Below are 22,116 nucleotides of genomic sequence, written 5' to 3'. Positions count from 1 at the left end.
ACAAGCCTAACAATGCTAATAATGTTGAGTTGTCATTTTTAGCGGGTTACCTGAACATTGACAGCGGTAACTCCTTTGTTTTTAACATTTCCTACTGGACGGCTCGGCATTTTAAAATTGTTGGGCAGAAAGTGTCGCGTATGATAGCTTGTGTTGGGTTAGTGACTTGCATTGCCCGCGGCCTTTTCCCCGACTTTCCCCGTGGTCTACTTTATTTAGATAAGGATAATGTCATCGACATTTCGTTAATGTTTTCTATGCACTAGTTAGCAGCTGACCATCGAACATTGAAGATAGGCACTTCCCCGTCCGTGACTTTACCTTCACCCTCTCTACCCCGTCTTTTACCTTTAAGTACTGTGACGGGTAGACTACCACCACCACCACCTTCTTACCTCCTTGACTTCACTCCTACCGCTTATAGGAAGCGGAAGAAGACTTCCCCTGCTATTAGGGAAGTCGGAGAGGGGTCTACACTTACACAGGCTGGGCACACACCCGCGTCCGCACCACGCCCACGCCTATGCCTACACATACACCCTCTGTCTCTCAGCAGGCTTTACCGGCTAATTTTGTTACACCTCCTACTTTTGAGGCGACCAAGGTCATGAACAAACGGCGTCGTGACGCTTTGCTTTTAGGCATGTGCAGTTGAGTCGCTCGTATGGAGAGGGATCAGGCTCTTGCCTTATTCCCTCTTTACGAGTACCACATGATGCGAGGTCGTCCTGTTTCAGCTGGTTGGCCACACCCTTCCTTTTACGGTACCCGGCAGAGGGGTACCCATAACCTGAGAGCGAGGAGGACTCGACAGAGAGAGAGGAGACGCCCCGAGCTGAGTTAGACGCGAGAGGTCGTCAGAGGAGGAGAGGAGATGAGGAGGAGGACCCCACCTATGAGGTGGTTGACGAGGAGGGTGGTGACGAGTAGTTTGCTGGACTACTCACCTCCCCAGTTTGCTGACTGGTTTGGGGAGGTTCATTTAGTAAGTATTTATTGCTTTTATTTCTTTTTCATCTCCTTTAGTTTATTTCATTTATTTAGCATTTTGAGTTTGTATTTTCGCTTTCCTCTATTATTTTGCTGGTGTATACTGGAGGACAATGAGGGCATTGTCCATTTTGGTTTGGGGAGGGTAATGCATTCTTTCAGTCTGCATTTGCATTTGTTTTGCATTCACGTTTATTGCATTTTTGTTTGCATTGTCTTTTATTTTCAAAAAATTGAAAAATTCATAAAAATTCAAAAAATCCAAAAAATTCACGTTTTTTTTTGCATACAGGTTGAGTCGGAACGGTGTATTTCGATGATGAAATTGCACTACGTTTTGTCCTTTTTGCTTATGCCTTGCAAAAATTAATATCTTCTAGCTTTGTCTCTTTGCATATCTACGAGTTAATGTTAAAATTTAGCTGAACAAATAGGCTTGACCTGAAACTTTTGCAATCTACTCATATTTTCTAAGATTTAGAGCCTTAAACCTGGTATCATTTATGACCAGTTCATGTAAGATTGTGAGTAGTTCCTCCTTGCATAACATGTATCATTAATTTGTACGTTTATGAAATTCAATTGCTTTTTGCCTACATACATTCGGGTTAGTGGTTGGTATCACATGCAGGGAGGTGCTTACATCCCCTTTCTTCTATTTTTACCCATTTAACTCCACAATTAGCCAAATTTGCCTTTTGACCCCTTAATTACATCCCAAACATAGCCTGCCTTGTCAAGCTAGTTTAGATTGTTTTCGCGGGTACATTGTTTATTGTGCCAATTTGGTTTGTTTTGTAAAGATGTAGTTGGTAGAAAAGAAAGAAGAGGAAATGAAATTGAAAAAGAAGTTGAAAAATGAAAAAAAAAACCGAGGAAAAGGAAGAAAAAGAAGAGGAAAAGAATTGAAAAAAAGATTGAATAAAGTCCATTTTACTCCTATGTTCTTATCTTTATCTTATGAGGAGTTGTTTGTGTAGGTTAGTGAGCTTAATGAGCTTTTATGCCAAGTTAAGGCATTTGTGTTTCAGTTTTTAGATGGATTAGAAGCGGATATTGTTTAATTTGGTTCTGTTTAGGTAGCTAGCTTGGCTTATTACTTCACATATCCAAAAATGTTTTGCTCTTCTCATCTATTTCCTCACTTTTCCATACTTTTGTAAGCCCTCGGCTGTGACGGGACCTTGTTTCGATGGAATGTATGTGCACAGTAGCTAGAATTGTCTATCATATTAGTTGCATGCATGTTTATGTCGGTCGTAGTTTAGGTGAGCGGCTATATTTCTTTCTCTCTTATATTTAATTGCTTACCCTTGCTTCATGAGAGAATAGTGACCCGTGAGAGTCCATTTTTAAAGGTCTTACAAGGTCGACAGTTCAGCTTTATTATAAACATCCTATAACTCGTTTGCATTCGACAGTTTACACTATAAGTATTAGTTTGCTTGCATTAAATCGGTTTGTGTAGACTTTTGTAGCTAGCTCTGAGTTCTTACTCCATTCCACTAGGTAGTCAGTTGCATATTTTTGCTTGGGGACAAGCAAAAGTTTCGTTTGGGGAGATTTGATACGTGCATTTGATATAGTCTTTTTAAGCCTTTTATGCACGCATTTGCATGTAATTCTCGTAGTTTTATACTACGGAATGCCCCGAATAGTGTACTTTGGTTCGTTTGGCTTTAATTGTAGGAATGGACCTGAAACTAGCGGAATTAAGCCTTTTACTGTCCCGTTATCGTGTATTTAGGAGATGGAAGAATTGGAGCGAAGATATCACTTTCTCGGGATGCGTGAAGTTATCTCGGAAGATAAATCACACGTTCCTTGGCCTATTTCAGGGGTAATCCATTCAATCGAGTACTTTGGTTGGTTGATATGCTCGATCGAGAGCTTGTGGATGCAGAGAAGACCTCAATCGAGACCCTGCTGAGCTCGATCGAGAGGTGGCATAATGGAGGTCCTCGATCGACCACTTTTCTATCTGAACGCGAGATTTTATCATGTGAACTTATTTATTTTATTAAGTTGCGTGTTTAATAAATATCTTTCCTATATAAAGAAAAGACGTCATTAGGTTTTCGTTATCTTTTAATCATCTATTACTCTTAATCATTCAGTTTGAAGCATTAATCTGGTTCGACGTTACTTTGCTCTATATTTTCGGATCTCAACTTTTGTAATCTTTCTTAATCTCTTTATTCAATTTAATTCTCTTTTGCACACTTTAATTCTTGCTTTTAATTTCTGTTTAATTAGTGTTGTTATTAGTTTATGTTATTTCATCTTATTCATCTTTATATCATGTTTTATATTGCTTTATCATCTGTTATCGTTTTATTTACCGTAATGAGTAGATAAATCCCTTAGTGCTAGGATTAGGGGAACCATGATAGTTAAATGTTGATGTTATAATTAGATTAGGAGGTTTATATGTGAGAATTGTTACATAGAAATATAATTGTAATTGTTTAATTAAGTGCACGCCTCTAAATTAATTAACCCGGTTAGATTCAGACCTAGATGAGGGCGGAAGCTAAGCTAGTAGTATTTTAGGGCGGATAGCGGACCGGAAGGACCTTTTCTTTACCCTTCTCACATTAGACCGACTGACCTTACCTTTAGCATAATTGTGTGATATCATGGTGAACCGACATCCTGACATTTCTCTCTCTATTTGATCACATCTTTATTTGATTTTGCCATTTTTATTGCTATTTCCCTTGTTGCTTTACATTCAGTTCAGTAGTTTAGTAAAACAACTTAAACACCCCCCAATTTGTGACCGTGACAAACTAAAATAACAAGTAGATAATGACCGCCTCCTTGGGGAGTACGATACCCGACTTGCCTCTACTGCATTAGAGAGCCGGTTGGTTTTATTTTTGATAGGGTTGCGACAGCCGTGTCACCAATGCTAGCATGGTAACTGTTATTGTATGAAAACTAAATTAAATCCAACCTTTCCTCCCAAGATCCACCAAACTCCAAAATACAAGCTCGCAACATATCTTCCAGTGTCTGAATAGTCCTTTCAGTCTGACCATCCGTAGCTGGGTGAAATGTTGTGCTTATCTTCAACTAAGTACCCATCAAAGATTGCAACTCTTGCTAAAACTTGGAGATAAACCTTGAATCACGATCAAAAACTATATCTTTAGGTACTCCATTAAGCTTCATCACGAACTTGACATATGCTTTAGCTAACTGAACCTTACTCCAGGCATCTTTCATCGGGATAAAATGAGCAGACTTTGTCAGTCTATCCATAATCACCCAGATCATATTATTCCACTTATGAGTCCTTGGCAACCCAACTATAAAATCCATGGAGATGCTCTCCCACTTTTATTCCGGCATATCCAAAGATTGAACTTTACCCTGCGGCCTCTTATGCTCTCCCTTTACTCTTTGGCACAACAAACATCTAGAAACGAACTCAACAACCTCCTTCTTCATCTAACAGACGATCAAGAGAGGCCACATTTAAACCAACAGGGACCTCCAAAACCTCAGAAAAAGTGGGAGCAGATGGTCAGGGAAAGTCATAAAGAATAAAATTAACAACACCATCAACACAATCCGGCGCCGCCACAATAGACCCCCGATCATAGCGACACCTAGAACGATGGGTATAAGTTTTATAGCAAACCCCACATAACCAAATACCCATACACCTAAAGGTAGACTCCGCCTCCAGAAAAACAGACAAAGATAAAAGAGACTGCCGCTTGATTACTTGAGCATTCCCAGTACAGTGACGATCCTGAAGCTGAGTGATCATGGAGGTTTTAACGAGACCATTACCACTACCATCTTGGCACCCACAAAGACCCACGAAGGGGCAATGATACCGGACAATGTCGGGCATAACTCACAACGAAAAAGAAAAACAAAGCAAAAGACTGACGTGCATGGAAATAAACCGCTGCCAAAACCCAAAGCCGGACAATTGGTGACACAAAAGAGCAGCCCACAACCCGTGCAGCACCTCCGGCAACAACCAGACAGCACCAATAACTAGTAGGCTACGGAGGCAGTAGCGGCGGCGAAACACGGATAAACAAAAAAGAACAACACGCCTAAGAGCCAAGACCGGTGGATGAAGTAGGGGCAGCCTAGCCACTCTATCTCCACAGTAATAACAACCACACAGAGTAGCCGGTGACAACCAGAACAAGGGCAGACAACCAGCAGCAATGACGGTAGATAGCAAACAAAGGCAGACGCGGAAAAGCAAAATGAAAGCAAAAGAAAACAGAAGAAGGCTTGTAGCAGCAACCCAGGCCAACACCACCTGAAGCCAGTGATACTACTGGCCGGAGACAACCATATATTCGTCGACGACCAAGCAGCCAACACGCACAGGCAGCCACAGCGACAAAAGTGCACTACGCAAAAAACCCGAAAAGCCATAAACCTGAAAACCGCAGCCTCTAAAAACGACAACACAAACACCACAAAGCACTGGCAGGATGTGGTTGTAGACGTTAGGAGGAAGGTAATTCCAACCGTCGGGAATCTCAGACCGAGAAGTACACCGGAGCAGAAGTCAATCGCAAAAAAAGATATACCCCAAAACACAAAAAACATGCAGAACTCACCAAAAAAACCCTCAAACACCGCCACACCTACCATACTGACGACGTGAGTTCAAAATGGCTGGCCGGAGACGGTGGCAGAAGGCCGAGCAAGCGGCAGCAGCACACACCCTCACTTTTCTCTCGCAAAGACAGTCTAATAACAGCACGACATGGTGAAAGCTAATGACGCCGGCGTCGTGAGGAGGCCGACGGTGGTAGGTGGCCGGCAGCAATGTGAGGTGGCCGCACAACCTGACGAAAAATGAAGATCGCCTCTCCTTGTCTCTCTCCTTGTCTCTCTCAAATTATTGAAAGCTGCGCGCATTTTATAAAAAAAAAAAAAAAAAAAAAAAAAAAAAAAAAATAAAAATAATAATAATAATAATAATAATAATAATAATAATAATAATAATAATAATAATAATAATAATAATAATAATAATAATAATAATAATAATAATAATAATAATAATAATAATAATAATAATAATAATAATAATAATAATAATAATAATATATTTGAAGCTAGAGATAAGGTGAATGTGAGTATGTGTAGTAGGAAACGGATTGGTCCGAAATATAAACTTAGCCTTACAAGTAGATTGTGACGGTCTAATGTTAGACCGAAATTAAGACGGGAATTATTATTATTATTATTACTATCACTATTATTGTCTGACCAAAAATATATATACATATATTCTTATATAAATTATGCCTTAAAAATACAATTTAATAATACGTATCTTTTTATAAATGAGCTTTTACATATTACTTTTATAAAAATCGTGTTTGAAATAAAGTGAATTAAATTGAAAAATTGAAAAATATAAAATAAAGTAATCAAAAGGTTTAAAATATTATAATTGCCAAAATGGGAAATTCGTGGGTGTTACAATCACCCCATCTTTTAAAAAGTTTCGTCCTCGAAACTTGAAAATAGAAATGAAAAGCCATATAAAAATAGAACTGGACTTTTGAAATCGGTAACAAAAACATTTAAAAGGTTACTTATCTTAAGAGTTAAAATTCTTTCAAAAGTTTCCAATAAAATTTTCCGACAGTACCAGATTCTCATCAAAGGAACAGAAGTGCTCTCGTTGCGCATTCAAGAACATTACATTCCAAATCAAAGATAAGGTCAAAAAGTAAATCATTTGCATAAATCAAAAATCAAAATACTTCCAAAAACATTTATAGAAAGTTTTCAAAAGTATAAGTCTCATTCATGGAACGAAATTGCTCTTGTCGTGCACACAAGAACGCTAACTTTCCAAGTCAAAGACAAATTTAAAACAAAAATCACTCGCCGACAAGCGTAGAACAAGTTATTAAACGTCTCTAATAACGAATTCTAATATCCTATCAACGTTAAAACCAAAAGATAAAGGTAATTCACTCAAATTTTCTTTTGCAAAAGCCAAAATAGAAATAAAGGTCCCACTTTTAAACTCTAAAGGGAGTCAAATTCCTGAAAATATAATATTAAACCTTGACAAAGAAATCATAAATAGATCAAAGTTAATAGAAATTGGATAAAATTTAAGAAAATCTCGGGTTTAGCAATTTAAATCATGATAAATAAGTTTATACTCAATGAACAAATAGGGAACTAAATCAAACATTCATTTTCAAACCTTTTAAAATAGGTAAAGTTTTGTAAGAGTAACATAAATTTTTAACAACGAACCAAAACGGTAGTTTGAAATGTTTAGAAATTTTATGAAATGAAAAGTAACTTAGACATCATAAAAACAAAGTACGCTAAGAGGATTCAGACTTAACCGACAAAAGAGCTATGAAGAACTTCCTAAGGGTAAGATTCGAAGTAAGGTTAACAAGGATGTCAAAGGTAGAGTTTCATAGGTTACCAATATCAAATTTAAAGGGAGGAGCATGACGAAGTGAGGAAGAGAGGTATGAACGGTAACGCTTATGGTCAAAGAAGAAGGGAAATTAGACAACAACGAAATGCCAGGTACTCAAATCTCAAACAACAACGTCATCCTGAACGGTTCCGAAAACTTCCTAACCACAAAACTCATAACCACATAACTCCCAAGGATTTCCTCAAAACATTTACACACTTTACTCCTATGCTATCCCGTGGGTCAAGGCACTCCACCGCAATTGTGATTCCATAACTCTCAAATATAAATCTTCTACAAACGATTTCCACGAAACAAGATCAAAACTACTAAAAGAGCTACACTCATAACCAACTATCGACCACTATGAGTTCTCACTATGGTAAAATCCTTAATCAAAGATCCTAATCCCAAGTTCTTTATACTTCCTAACATTCCAAACAAAATCTTATTCACGCCCGAATCTACAAGCATAGATGATCACATTCCCCAAATTACAAAGACCACCAACCAAAAGGTAAATAGGTTCGCCGTACAACTTTTCCTAATCAACTTAACTCAAGTTTCACTAATCCTATAATACGACATTTTACATCATCAAAACATCGTACTTTAAGAGTAAAAGGTTATTATCTCCGAATCACAATTATTACCAAACCAAGGTTGATGAGGCAACTATTCAAATCACCTAACTCGATTCGGATCAAAACCCATCGATCCCTATTTCTAATAACATTCGAAAAGCGTTGGGTACCAATCCTCATTACCGGAAAGTGAATAGCCCAATGAAATTCCAAAACTAGCAACAACTCTCGCCTAACATGGTTCTTATGTAATCATCACAACATTCAAAAAGTATACGGACTATGCTAACCTCGAGCTCAGCTCAAATTTCCAAGTAACACTTTCATCACCAATGGCCAACAACGTCCCAGAGGTGTTTCCTTCCAAGCTCTCATCATAAACTCTACTCCATGTCAAAACCCAAGCAACAAAACTCGAGTTACCAAATTCTCAAATTCCAAGTATTAAAAACAAGGCCAAGTTCCATAATCTTAGTATCATAGGCAACTCACACTTAACACATAGAATTCCACCGATCAATTATACTCATTTTACCAAGGAACTAGGTATAAGAATCACCAAGTATGTCTCACCACACTACCTAAGTGCTTCCAACATCACAACTTCTCAAAACCAAGAGTTATGGGTCAACCACAAACAAACTCCACAAAGCCAAATTATCCAACCAAAATTAACATCCCACAAAAGAAGGAGAAATATCTACAAGGCGTTTAAGGGGGATTAGCAAGGAACCAAGGACAGGTTGGGAGGATACAAGAGTAACTTCCAAGGAAGAGGAAAAAGAGTTTAGAAGAAGAAATATGTGACACCCTTAAATCTAACCTTAATTATATACGTAAATTCTACAGAAAAACTGGTAGGATATGTTTGTAAATGGTTCAACTAGTCCAAAAACCTGCAATTTCAAAAATTTTCTAACTAAACCATTCACAACCAATTCCAACTCAAGAAGAGTGTCAAAAACCCTGCAACAACTGATAAACTAAATTACATATATAACTAAAGACGCGGAAATATAAGGATACAAACCAAAAATAGAAAGGGAGACATATGTCCCTTCAAATTATATACAAACCAAAAGTGTAAAAGGTTTACTAATAAAATAGCCAAAACTAGGTCCAAGGTTCCTTGCTCACTAGCCGTCTGTGACCCCAACTAAGCATCAACAACCTGTCAATCGCATTTTATACAAACACGAAAGCCACAATTCAGTGGGGAGTAACTTCGAGTCCTCCCAGCCACGAGTCGTCAAAATTAATGTAACATGTAGTAAAACATGTAAGCAATATGATAAACAATGTAATTATCATGTAATTCTGACCTATGACCCCTAAACTTACCACCAATCTATCATGTGAATCATATCACTCAAATAGGAATCCAAACTTTATCAATCAGAACCGCTTACATCTCACCTATTACGAGTTCATAAAATCACCATACAAGAAAGGGCAATATAACAAAGACAGGCATAAGTTCTTAGTCCCGTCAATAGTCACTTTGTAACTCAAGTCTATACCACGAGGTAGGGAAGGTAATCGAACCGGTATCTTGGCTCAGCGGTTACTATTAAGAAAACATGGCCAAGAGACAACACAACCCTAGACTAAAATCTGCGCAGACCTAGACATGCGGATACACACCACCGCACCCAAGACTCACAACTTTTTTAAAACAAAGTGAAGTGAGTACCCTAAGGACACCACCGAAGGGTCGGCTAGTACTTAAGCAGACCCCATACTATCAAAATTAGTACCTGAGGTCATGCCCCAACTTGGATAAACATCCACTAGTCAGAAACACAAAGGCTATCAAGCAGTGAACATATACTCGTCAAGACTATAAAGACCTATCTATGATGAAGGCCGAAGTACTCACCTAGGGCCTAGTCACGACTAGTCCCGACTTGAATATTTTAGCCCACACCACCCAAGACTCACCACACAAGTCAAGTAAGACACCCACTTAACCATAAGAGGGCAAAAAGTCCTACTTACCAACATAAATTCTAACATTCTATCATGTGAAAGCTATATAAATGTCTATTTACAAAGATACAATCCCAACAGTTCCTCAATAAGAATTCAATACGAATTTCCAATCCTAGCAATTATAACAATATAAAAGGCTTTAGGGGAAACTAGGGCCATTTCTACAAAATAAGAAGCTATTAAAATTCAACTAACTAAATAAGAAGCTATTTAATTTCAATTAACTACACATGTGAAATAGAGATATAATAAACGGCCTAAAACAAGAAAAGGCCGATTATCTAATTCATTCAACCGAATTTTTACCCGCAACCCCAGACCTGCGGCAGTACGGGTCAAATTGCGGTGACCAATCACTCAATTAACTGACATCGCATCAGTCAAAGGGACTAAGGCTCAGTTTTCGGCACAATCAACAAAACATTACAATTATCACTATAAAATTCATTTTGAGCCTATTAATTACCATTTCATTTTGTAAATTATCCTAACCTGTGATAATTGTCAATATAACATAATTTTTCTACCATTAGCATAACTTTTAGCTACTTTTATGATTCTCTTAACAAATTTAACCGCGAAACAAGCAACGGACCGACCCGGGCCAACCCCAAGACCGGCCGGGGCAACCCCAAGACCAATTTCTTCCGCCATTGCCGCCGCACCATTTCTTCCTTTTTTTTCATTTTTTATACATTATAAGACCGTCTGAAAATTAATTAATCGTCCCCAATTCAACTTTGATAATTTAAACTACCAAAAGGCACAAATTAAGCTTGCATGCAACTAAGTTTAACATGTGAAAATTACTATCCAAATAAAAATTCACCAAACATAGAAAAATCAAAAACATGTGACGATCTTTAAATAATAAACGAGTAACTCGAAATATGTTACCTTAAGCTAGAAAATGAGCAATTAGTCCTCAAAACCGAAACCCTAACCACAACTAACCGCTATCCTCTACAATATACGAGTCCCCGAACTCGTCTTCCAATCCTTCACCTAAATAAACAATTAAAACACAATAATTAATCAAAAATACCGAATTTCCGAAAATTGGTCTTAAAATAACTTAATGAAAATTGAAATTAGAACATACTAAGTCGTAGATCGTGGCGAGGGGATTCCGGAAAGGTAAATTTCGCGAAAAACGGACAAGAAACGAAGGATTTATGACGATTTTGAGCTTGAATGTGTATGAAAATGGAGTTTTGGGTGTTTTTAGAGGATGAACAACAACAATTTCAGAAAAAGAAAGGAAAGGGGAGGGGGAGCAGCCGGGTAAGGGAAGAAAGGAAGGAGGGAGTCGGGATTTTTAGTCGGGATTCTGAGTCGGGTTTGATTTGTCTTGATAATAATTAAATCCGTAAGTCAAACGCAAATTCCGTCAAGTCCAAAGTTTTTAAACACGAGATTACAATAAAATTGAGTATTCATACGACCCATTTCCAATTTCGTTTACCCAACGTTCAAACGAATTGTCATTTTCCCCCCGATACGCCCTTATTTCGAAATAAAAGATTTTACACGGTTTAAACTATTTTTAAACATCTCGAAACTATCAAAATAAATACTTTTCTTCAAAATATAATAAAATTATATTTCTTTAAATTATTTTTACTTAAAATACTTAATTATCACTTTTATTTTGATTAATAAATTATTTCTGAAATATATTAACGGTCCGAAATTTACGGGGCGTTACAATCACCCCTCCTTTTAAAAAGTTTCGTCCTCGAAACTTAGAAGGAGAAATTATAGTTATTATAAGAAAATATAGGTATCTTTTCAATGAAACGGTGATACTCTTGTTGATCAGACAAGAACATCCATATTCATCTCAAGATATAAAAATATTTCTACACCAATAAATGAGAAAACCCATTATTGGGACGTCTCCAACAACGAGATTTAACACTCATTAATGTTAAAACCATTAAAAATCATAAAAGCATTTTCGAAATTTTAGTTTAAAGTTCTATAATAAGAATAATAATCAAAGGAGCTGTATGAATTTCATGAGGTAAGAATTGAAGTCGAACCTAAATGGGTGTCAAAGACGGAGTTTCATAGGTTACCAACATGAAACTTATGAGAGGAGTATGATGAAGTAAAGAAAAGAGGTATGAGCAGTAACGCTCATGATCAAGGAAGAAGGAAAATCAGACAACAAGGAGATGCCAAACACTTTTATCACAAACTACAGCAACACCCAAAACGGTTCCAAAAACTTCCTAACAACAAAACTCATAATCACATCACTCCCAAGGGTTTCCTCAATTGCTTATGTTACCTCATCCTAATCTATTCCCTGAAACAAGGTATTCCACTATAAGCGTGATCTCATCGTCCCAAATCCTCAAACATTCAGAAACAACTTCCACAAGCCTAAGGTCATAGCTTCCAACAAAGCTATATTCATATCCAACTAGTGTCAACTATGGTTTCCTCAAAAAGTAAACCTTCAATCAAGAATCCCAATACCCAGCTATAAACTCCAAGAGAAAGTTCCCCAAATATTCCACAAGATTCTCATTTCAAAATAAGGTAGTAACATACCAACCCCAAACTCTGAAAAATCAATAGGATCTCAAGTTTTCTATCCTTTTTCTTACTAAGGATTGCCGAAAGCGGATCTACACTCAGCTACAACATCATCCCATCATCTCAAGTACTCAATGCGACCTCAAGGTCTATAGAACTATAGGATTAACAAATTCTTCTCAATACTAAGTCCCTCTCAACTCAAGAACTCTCAAGAGTCAACTAAAATACCAAATCATATCACCAAACCATTATGGTCATCAACATCTCAAGGAATATTCTTTCAAATTTGACATCCTAAAACTTACTTACCATTAAATTCCCAAGGAACAAGGTCTTAATTGTAACTACACTTTATCACATCCCAGTTCTTAAAACCATAAGTGAAACTATGTTCTTTAACCTAACAATTGGTGTCAACCAAACCATTACCCTTTCTAGTTATCAAAACAAGTGCTAAGACTTCCCAACAATGTAGCTTACACTCACTCTCATAACATACTTCAAGTAGTAATCAATATCACCCACTAAAACCAACAAATAATCCCACATTTAACATTTCCCACACGATAATATATACATTATCAAACCCTCATATCCAAAGTGATTATGAAAGCCCAACCCAAACTCGGCTACTTAGTCAAACCTATATCCTCAAATCACATCTCACAAACTCTGTAAACATGGTCAACAGGGTACCAACTATACTAAGGAGGTAAGGAGTGATAAGGGAATAGAGAAACAGTAAAACATTTCTGAAGGGTGCATGAATCTGACAAGTTAGGAAACTGAGGAGTCAGACCGTAAAGATAACGGTTGACAAAAATAAGAGGTATTCGAGTTAAGAAGATATCTCGGGCAAGAAGAAGATACGTAAAATTTGGCATAAAGACAAGGTTCAACGATCGTTAAAGAGAAGGAAAGGAGAATAGGAGCGGCACAATGAAAGGGTTCCCGCTTACCAAACACTCATCGAAGCTTATGATCGATATGATAAGGTTACATCACTAAGGTGCTCAACAAAGCCCCAAAAGTCTACCAAATTATAAGACTAATAAGGACTCCACAATGGTAGGTATTCCTCAACTCAATTGGTTCTAAGAGCCAAAATCAATTCACTACACAAATTCATTTGTTACTATTCAAGTCCCAAGGTATCTCCTTTACAATTCTCGTCATCGAACTTCACTTGCTATGTCATTCCCAAGTACCATGGCTTGTTTACACTATCATCTCACCACTTTGTACTTCTAGTCTCCGATACCATAAATTAGAATTGCATCTTTGAACTCACGAGCTACATCGACAACTTTCCACCAAAATTCCCAAATTCAGATATGATTAATAAGGTCTATAAGGGCTACTCTATACTAGATTTGGTCAACTCAAAAGGTTTAACAAACTAACTATTTCCAAAGTATGATACCAATCCATTAAGCAACGTCCATGTCCTAATGTATTCCTTTCATGGCCTACCAAGAATTAGGGCTAACTATCATACCTTTAATTCTCCACAAGAAATATCGAGACTCTCAAATGAAGTAGCTTAGGTTCATTTCAACTTATGTGCTAAGGTAGTACCCACGCTCAAACACCTATAACAAACAAGCTCTCAAAAGACATAAATCCCAAGGTATTTCTCAACTCACTAAACTCTCACATTAAGCACAACTAACATGATTAACCAAAGGATCCCAAGTTATATTCTCCTATACAACTCAAACCTTAAACAATCAATTTCTCAACTCGTCCACGCCCTCCAAAGATACATTCGCTCACCCCAACGTACGAGGCCCAGTTAAAAACATTCTCTCAAAACCGGGTTCTCTTGACCGAGGGCACTATCCAGCGGAATAAAAGGAAGGTGTCCTCAAGGACCCTCATTAAAAGAAGGAAGCGAACCAAGGATGAATCGGGAGAAAGAATAGAAGAATAGTTACCTAGGCGAGCGAAGAGGAATTAGAAAGACGAATAGGCAACGAGACTGAAATAAAGGATAAAAAGGCACCAAAAGAAAAACAAAAGAAGTTTTAGGGAGAAATGGGAAGGAGGAAGAGAAGGAGCTTGTTGATTCTGCTGATTTTGTTGGTTTTGGAAAATTTGAGTAAGAACTATTAAGATAGCATCATCAATTCTTCTTGGCGGAGCCATCTTACAAAAGAGAAAATTAATTAGTACCTAACAATTAGCAATCACAAACAGACTACCACATAAAATCCTAATTCTACCCATCCTACCCTTCTCTCAAGTTTATTATTTAAAGGTCAAGTGATTCTAAGTGGGGTGCACAAACGTGCGTCGGGAGCAATAGGCTCTGATACCAACTGTGACACCCTTAAATCTAACCTTAATTATATACGTAAATTCTACAGAAAAACTGGTAGGATATGTTTGTAAATGGTTCAACTAGTCCAAGAACCTGCAATTTCAAAAATTTTCTAACTAAACCATTCACAACCAATTCCAACTCAAGAAGAGTGTCAAAAACCCTGCAACAACTGATAAACTAAATTACATATATAACTAAAGACGCGGAAATATAAGGATACAAACCAAAAATAGAAAGGGAGACATATGTCCCTTCAAATTATATACAAACCAAAAGTGTAAAAGGTTTACTAATAAAATAGCCAAAACTAGGTCCAAGGTTCCTTGCTCACTAGCCGTCTGTGACCCCAACTAAGCATCAACAACCTGTCAATCGCATTTTATACAAACACGAAAGCCACAATTCAGTGGGGAGTAACTTCGAGTCCTCCCAGCCACGAGTCGTCAAAATTAATGTAACATGTAGTAAAACATGTAAGCAATATGATAAACAATGTAATTATCATGTAATTCTGACCTATGACCCCTAAACTGACCACCAATCTATCATGTGAATCATATCACTCAAATAGGAATCCAAACTTTATCAACTGTAACCGGCTTACATCTCACCTATTACAGTTCATAAAATCACCATACAAGAAAGGGCAATATAACAAAGACAGGCATAAGTTCTTAGTCCCGTCAATAGTCACTTTGTAACTCAAGTCTATACCACGAGGTAGGGAAGGTAATCGAACCGGTATCTTGGCTCAGCGGTTACTATTAAGAAAACATGGCCAAGAGACAACACAACCCTAGCCTAAAATCTGCCTTGAGACCTAGACATGCGGATACACACCACCGCACCCAAGACTCACAACTTTTTTTAAAACAAAGTGAAGTGAGTACCCTAAGGACACCACCGAAGGGTCGGCTAGTACTTAAGCTGACCCCATACTATCAAAATTAGTACCTGAGGTCATGCCCCAACTTGGATAAACATCCACTAGTCAGGAACACAAAGGCTATCAAGCAGTGAACATATACTCGTCAGAGACTATAAAGACCTATCTATGATGAAGGCCGAAATACTCACCTAGGGCCTAGTCACAGCTAGTCCCAGCTTGAATATTTTAGCCCACACCACCCAAGACTCACCACACAAGTCAAGTAAGACACCCACTTAACCATAAGAGGGCAAAAAGTCCTACTTACCAACATAAATTCTAACATTCTATCATGTGAAAGCTATATAAATGTCTATTTACAGCATACAATCCCAACAGTTCCTCAATAAGAATTCAATACGAATTTCCAATCCTAGCAATTATAACAATATAAAAGGCTTTAGGGGAAACTAGGGCCATTTCTACAAAATAAGAAGCTATTAAAATTCAACTAACTAAATAAGAAGCTATTTAATTTCAATTAACTACACATGTGAAATAGAGATATAATAAACGGCCTAAAACAAGAAAAGGCCGATTATCTAATTCATTCAACCGAATTTTTACCCGCAACCCCAGCCCTGCGACAGGTACGGGTCAAATTGCGGCTGACCAATCACTCAATTAACTGACATCGCATCAGTCAAAGGGACTAAGGCTCAGTTTTCGGCACAATCAACAAAACATTACAATTATCACTATAAAATTCATTTTGAGCCTATTAATTACCATTTCATTTTGTAAATTATCCTAACCTGTGATAATTGTCAATATAACATAATTTTTCTACCATTAGCATAACTTTTAGCTACTTTTATGATTCTCTTAACAAATTTAACCATGTAAACTCATACTAATTATATCCATGATGAACCTAAAATGACGGACAAAGCATGGAAAACCGCGAAACAAGCAACGGACCGACCCGGGCCAACCCCAAGACGGCCGGGGCCGTGGGCCTGCCGGCATTCGCCTGCTTGCCAGCCATTGCCGCACCATTTCTTCCCTTTTTTTTTCATTTTTTATACATTATAAGACCGTCTGAAAATTAATTAATCGTCCCCAATTCAACTTTGATAATTTAAACTACCAAAAGGCACAAATTAAGCTTGCATGCAACTAAGTTTAACATGTGAAAATTACTATCCAAATAAAAATTCACCAAACATAGAAAAATCAAAAACATGTGACGATCTTTCGTCGAGTAACTCGAAATATGTTACCTTAAGCTAGAAAATGAGCAATTAGTCCTCAAAACCGAAACCCTAACCACAACTAACCGCTATCCTCTACAATATACGAGTCCCCGAACTCGTCTTCCAATCCTTCACCTAAATAAACAATTAAAACACAATAATTAATCAAAAATACCGAATTTCCGAAAATTGGTCTTAAAATAACTTAATGAAAATTGAAATTAGAACATACTAAGTCGTAGATCGTGGCGAGGGGATTCCGGAAAGGTAAATTTCGCGAAAAACGGACAAGAAACGAAGGATTTATGACGATTTTGAGCTTGAATGTGTATGAAAATGGAGTTTTGGGTGTTTTTAGAGGATGAACAACAACAATTTCAGAAAAAGAAAGGAAAGGGGAGGGGGAGCAGCCGGGTAAGGGAAGAAAGGAAGGAGGGAGTCGGGATTTTTAGTCGGGATTTACGAGTCGGGTTTGATTTGCCTTGATAATAATTAAATCCGTAAGTCAAACGCAAATTCCGTCAAGTCCAAAGTTTTTAAACACGAGATTACAATAAAATTGAGTATTCATACGACCCATTTCCAATTTCGTTTACCCAACGTTCAAACGAATTGTCATTTTCCCCCCGATACGCCCTTATTTCGAAATAAAAGATTTTACACGGTTTAAACTATTTTTAAACATCTCGAAACTATCAAAATAAATACTTTTCTTCAAAATATAATAAAATTATATTTCTTTAAATTATTTTTACTTAAAATACTTAATTATCACTTTTATTTTGATTAATAAATTATTTCTGAAATATATTAACGGTCCGAAATTTACGGGGCGTTACAAAATAAGCATCAAGAAGTAAAAGAACAAGGCAAGGTACACAAGAACGGAAAAAATCTTCAAGGAAGAAGAATCATTCTTCAAAAGTTGAACAAATCTACAATCTTCGGCAATAGGCACCAAGTCTTGATCGCGACACGGGTAAGCTCATGGTTTGTCGATCCACGAGTACAAGAACCAATGATTGACAAATAACAAATATGTTAGAACCGAACTGACAGGCTAATCGTATACCTACCAAAAATAACCAACTGGTCTCTAACTAATATAGCTAGGAAAATCGGGATCGTATCTACAGGGAGGCAAGATATCTGCTAAAGGTCCGTCTATTGGGACACAAAATGGGGGTTTGATTATTGATTTCTAAACTAATAAAAGATTAAGGGAAAGAGGAATTAAACAAGAGCAATAAAGATAGAAGATACGATAAAGATAATCAAATAAGAGAAAGCATGCCACGATTTCGGTTCACCATGGTAGTCTATCGACTCAGTTGCTAATAGCCTAGACAATCTACTGTGAGAAGGATACAGGAAAGGTCCTTCCGGTCCACTTTCTATCCTAGAATTCCACTAATTTAACTTCCGTCCTCATTAGGGTAGTCTACTATTCATAGCAGGTCTATTTAATCCAATCTTCCGATCCAGGAGTAAAATTAACCAGATTAAAGGTAACTTAGAAGCGTGCACTCAACTAAGTTGATATTACAGTTAAATTGCTATGGGACAGGTTCTCACAAATAAATCGTCTAGTCTATTTGCTACATCGTCACAATTCTACCAAGGATTCCCTAATACCGACATTAAAGGAATTAGCGACTCATAATATTAATGGTGTCAACAATAACAATGACGAGTGTACTAATCAAAGGCATGATGAAATAATGATAATTAAGCATAAACTAAATTAGGGTTGAAATAATAGAGAGAAAACAAAGATTAAAGTAAATAAGATTAAGATCAAGGAAGAAAGAGTGATTACAATTAAAAGCAATCCGGCGTAAAGATCAATCCACAAGCAAAGTAAGAGATTAAGAGATTAAGCAGTAGGTTTAGAAGCAAAAGTAGAGAAAGAGTATATGAAAAAGATATCTAATGACCTAATTAACGTATGCTTAAATAGGAAAAACAAAGCTTAAACAAAACAATAGTATCACGGGTCACTAAAGCCCGCGTAAGACTAAAATCCTCTCGATCGAGTGAATTCAGACCACTCGATCGAGGTCTTCTCTAGCTTTTCCTCTCGATCGAGCAAATAAAGCTCTCGATCGAGGAACTCCAGTATTCAGCATTTCGATCGAGTACACAAAAGTACTCGATCAACCTCTCGTGTCCTCCACACAACTCGATCAAACACTATAACCCTTCGATCGAGTGCTTTTCTTCAGATCAGCCTCTTAAGTTGTCTTTAACCGCTTCCTTGACCATTCTTCACGCACTCCAAGGCATATCACTTGCTCTAACATTCTCATCTCCTCATTATGCATGCTAAATAGGACGAATAAAGTACGGTTCCACCACTTTCAGGTTCATTTCTGCAAATCAGACAAAACAAACCAAAGTAGCCAATTCGGGGCATTTTGCAATATATAACAGTACAGAAATGCATAGAAATACGTGCAATATAAGACTAAAAAGGCTATAAAATGCACGTATCACTAACAAGGAGCAAACACACTACAGACTACCACCTTAGGTCCTTATTTCTACCCATCTCTCGTTCATTATTCAAGTTCCAGTTCAATTTAAATTTGGGGTACACGTGTGTGCGTCGAGAGCAACATAGGCTCTGATACCAACTGTAAACCCCCGCAATAACGCGGAAAATATGACTTATAAATTCAAACGGAAATAGGAAAAATTTGAAACTTTTAAAATTTAAAGCGCGGGTTCATTAAAATCTAAAACATAAATAAAGAATGCGAAAGTAAATATTAAATTATACAAATGCGATAGTCAAAGGTGAGGGAAAATATATCCCTCGAATGACAAAATGATAAATGGTGAGTCTAAGCAATCCTAATAAACCAACTACTAGTCCAAGGTTTAGTTCTCGCTAGCCCACACGTCTTAACCCTACAAATGCCTCATCACAAACCTGTCATTCATGTAAACATGAAAGCCACAGTCAGTGGAGAGTAACTCAAGGTTCTCCCGGCCACAAAATGTCAAAACGAACATAACAAAGAACATAAACAAATAATCATATTAGATAAGATATGAGTGAAACGAATTATAACTAAACATGGGATCATACGTGCTGAAACCAGCAAGGATAAGAGAGATGATGGAATAAACAAGGAGGCATAAGTAGCAGTAAATATATGGAGAAGAAAGACAAGGAACCAAACATGACCACTTAGCCACAAGCACGTATTTCAAAGAGATATGACCAAGGTAACCATCCAAATAATGGAAGACATTTATCACTCTTAGACTATAATTTCCCCGGGTAGGACTACGATAATAATACGGTCCTAGTCTAAATCTGCAGATTCTCGGGTGTACATCCCGATTCGACGTGCGCTAGCACAACACGTCCCCAAGACTCGACTACTAAGGAGACCGAGTACCCCAATCGCCAGAACAGCACGAAAGTGGCGGAAAGACTAAGATAAGACTCACTTGCCAGAACAGCACAAGTGGCTAAAAGCCGTACTTGCCGGAACAGCACAAGTAGGTCAAACCTGTGCTTGCCAGAATAGCACAAGCACGGCAAAAATGTATGTCAAGCACATACGATGGTATTATGGAATTTCTACAAGAATACGACTCTTTACAAGTAATTATTTATAATCATTCTTTCATACTTGTATCATATAAATAAATATTTCATTTCGTGATTTAACATGCCGGCTAAATATAATATAACGAGCGATAATGAATAATTTACGTTATGTGAAATTTACGGGATAAAATGTGACCAACTTAAGGACTCATTTATGAGCCCAATACACAAATTATATGTGGCCCATCAAATGAAACATGCTAAGCCCAACATACGAATCATATAAAACCAACAAGTGAAACACAACTAGCCCAAGGAATGGAATATATTTAGCACAACAAATAAAATGTAGTGAATCCAACAAGTCAAACATAGCAAGCCCAACAAACAAGGCCAAATGAGCCCAAGAAATTAAACCAAAAGAGTCCAATAAATTAAACAAGTCAAGCCCAAATAAATACAATACAACACCATATTACCCAAAAGCCTCGATTTCATTTCGAACGTCTAAAGATTCAAAGCCGTAACAAATAACATTCCACACTCAAACTTAAAGAAATTAAAACCAAATTGATGAGAAACTGATTGATAAAACTTTGACATTTGACTATTATTTGACATTTGACATACAGTCTGTATTGTATCCACGACGACCGGATAAAACTCTTACTTACACACACAGAGTGTACAGAGTACTAGGCCACCCTATTTTACCAAAAGTCATTGAGAAAAATATAAGGCATGCATATCAAGCACCACAACTTAGGAGAAGCCATATAGGCAGCCCGTTTCTCGCCATAACCAACGCCTACTACCACCATCATTCCACCCTCAAAACAGGCACCATTCGACTACCCACAACTACCCATAGAAGCAGTCCCTCATCAGCACATAAAACCGCCTGCTCAGTCGCGTCAAACAGTCCCGAAACAGCCCGCATTTCTACCTAAAACCCGTGCCAAAACATCCGAGTTCCTACCTAGAAAATCGAGTCACATCAGTCCATTTCTGTCGAAGAACAAAATCGAAATAGCCCAACTTTGGTCCTCACACACACCCTTCCTAAACAGACCCAGAATGCATTCAACCCGTCTCCAAATCTTGACTTGTAATCGTCTCAAAACCTGCACAGAAAACCCGTTCCAACAAATAGCATACTACCGTCCTAAAATCAGCACCAAAACAGTCCCAAAATCAGCATCAACTCAACCACAACCACCCGTCTATATGAGCCATAACCCGAACTCGAGCAACGGAACTCAAAGTAGAGTTCGGGGCTCAAACCGTCCAATACAAATACCAATATGAGTCGAAATTTACCATGCAAAAGAGAGAAACGTAAAGAACTAAACTTTATCAAACAAGGACATGTAAAACGACACATAAGACGGAAATTTCGACGTTTTTGTCGAGTAACCTATCACCGTTACCTTAGCTTCTTAAATGTCCGAGTGAAAACGTCCAAAAGAGTACGAGCCTCCCTCCGAGTCTTCAGTTTCTTCAACTAGGAGAACGAAAACGAAATAAAGGAGCTAAA

At 37.5% G+C, this 22,116-nt stretch overlaps 2 long non-coding RNA genes across 2 annotated transcripts; both read right to left on the bottom strand.

Moving 5' to 3' along the window:
- Nucleotides 1–8,852: 8,852 nt before the first annotated feature.
- Nucleotides 8,853–11,274, bottom strand: LOC141630145 (uncharacterized). The gene is made up of 3 exons (XR_012537442.1): nucleotides 11,117–11,274; nucleotides 10,912–11,019; nucleotides 8,853–9,193 (listed from the first exon to the last, which is right to left on the bottom strand). It is a non-coding gene; the product is annotated as an uncharacterized LOC141630145 (long non-coding RNA).
- Nucleotides 11,275–15,057: 3,783 nt separating this feature from the next.
- LOC141630118 (uncharacterized) lies at nucleotides 15,058–17,403 on the bottom strand. Its single transcript, XR_012537438.1, has 3 exons — nucleotides 17,247–17,403; nucleotides 17,042–17,149; nucleotides 15,058–15,255 (listed from the first exon to the last, which is right to left on the bottom strand). It is a non-coding gene; the product is annotated as an uncharacterized LOC141630118 (long non-coding RNA).
- Nucleotides 17,404–22,116: the final 4,713 nt, after the last annotated feature.

This window comes from Silene latifolia, chromosome Y, assembly GCF_048544455.1.
Source record: "Silene latifolia isolate original U9 population chromosome Y, ASM4854445v1, whole genome shotgun sequence".
NCBI classification, from domain to species: Eukaryota; Viridiplantae; Streptophyta; class Magnoliopsida; order Caryophyllales; family Caryophyllaceae; genus Silene; species Silene latifolia.
This window is presented reverse-complemented; position numbering and strand designations above follow the sequence as displayed.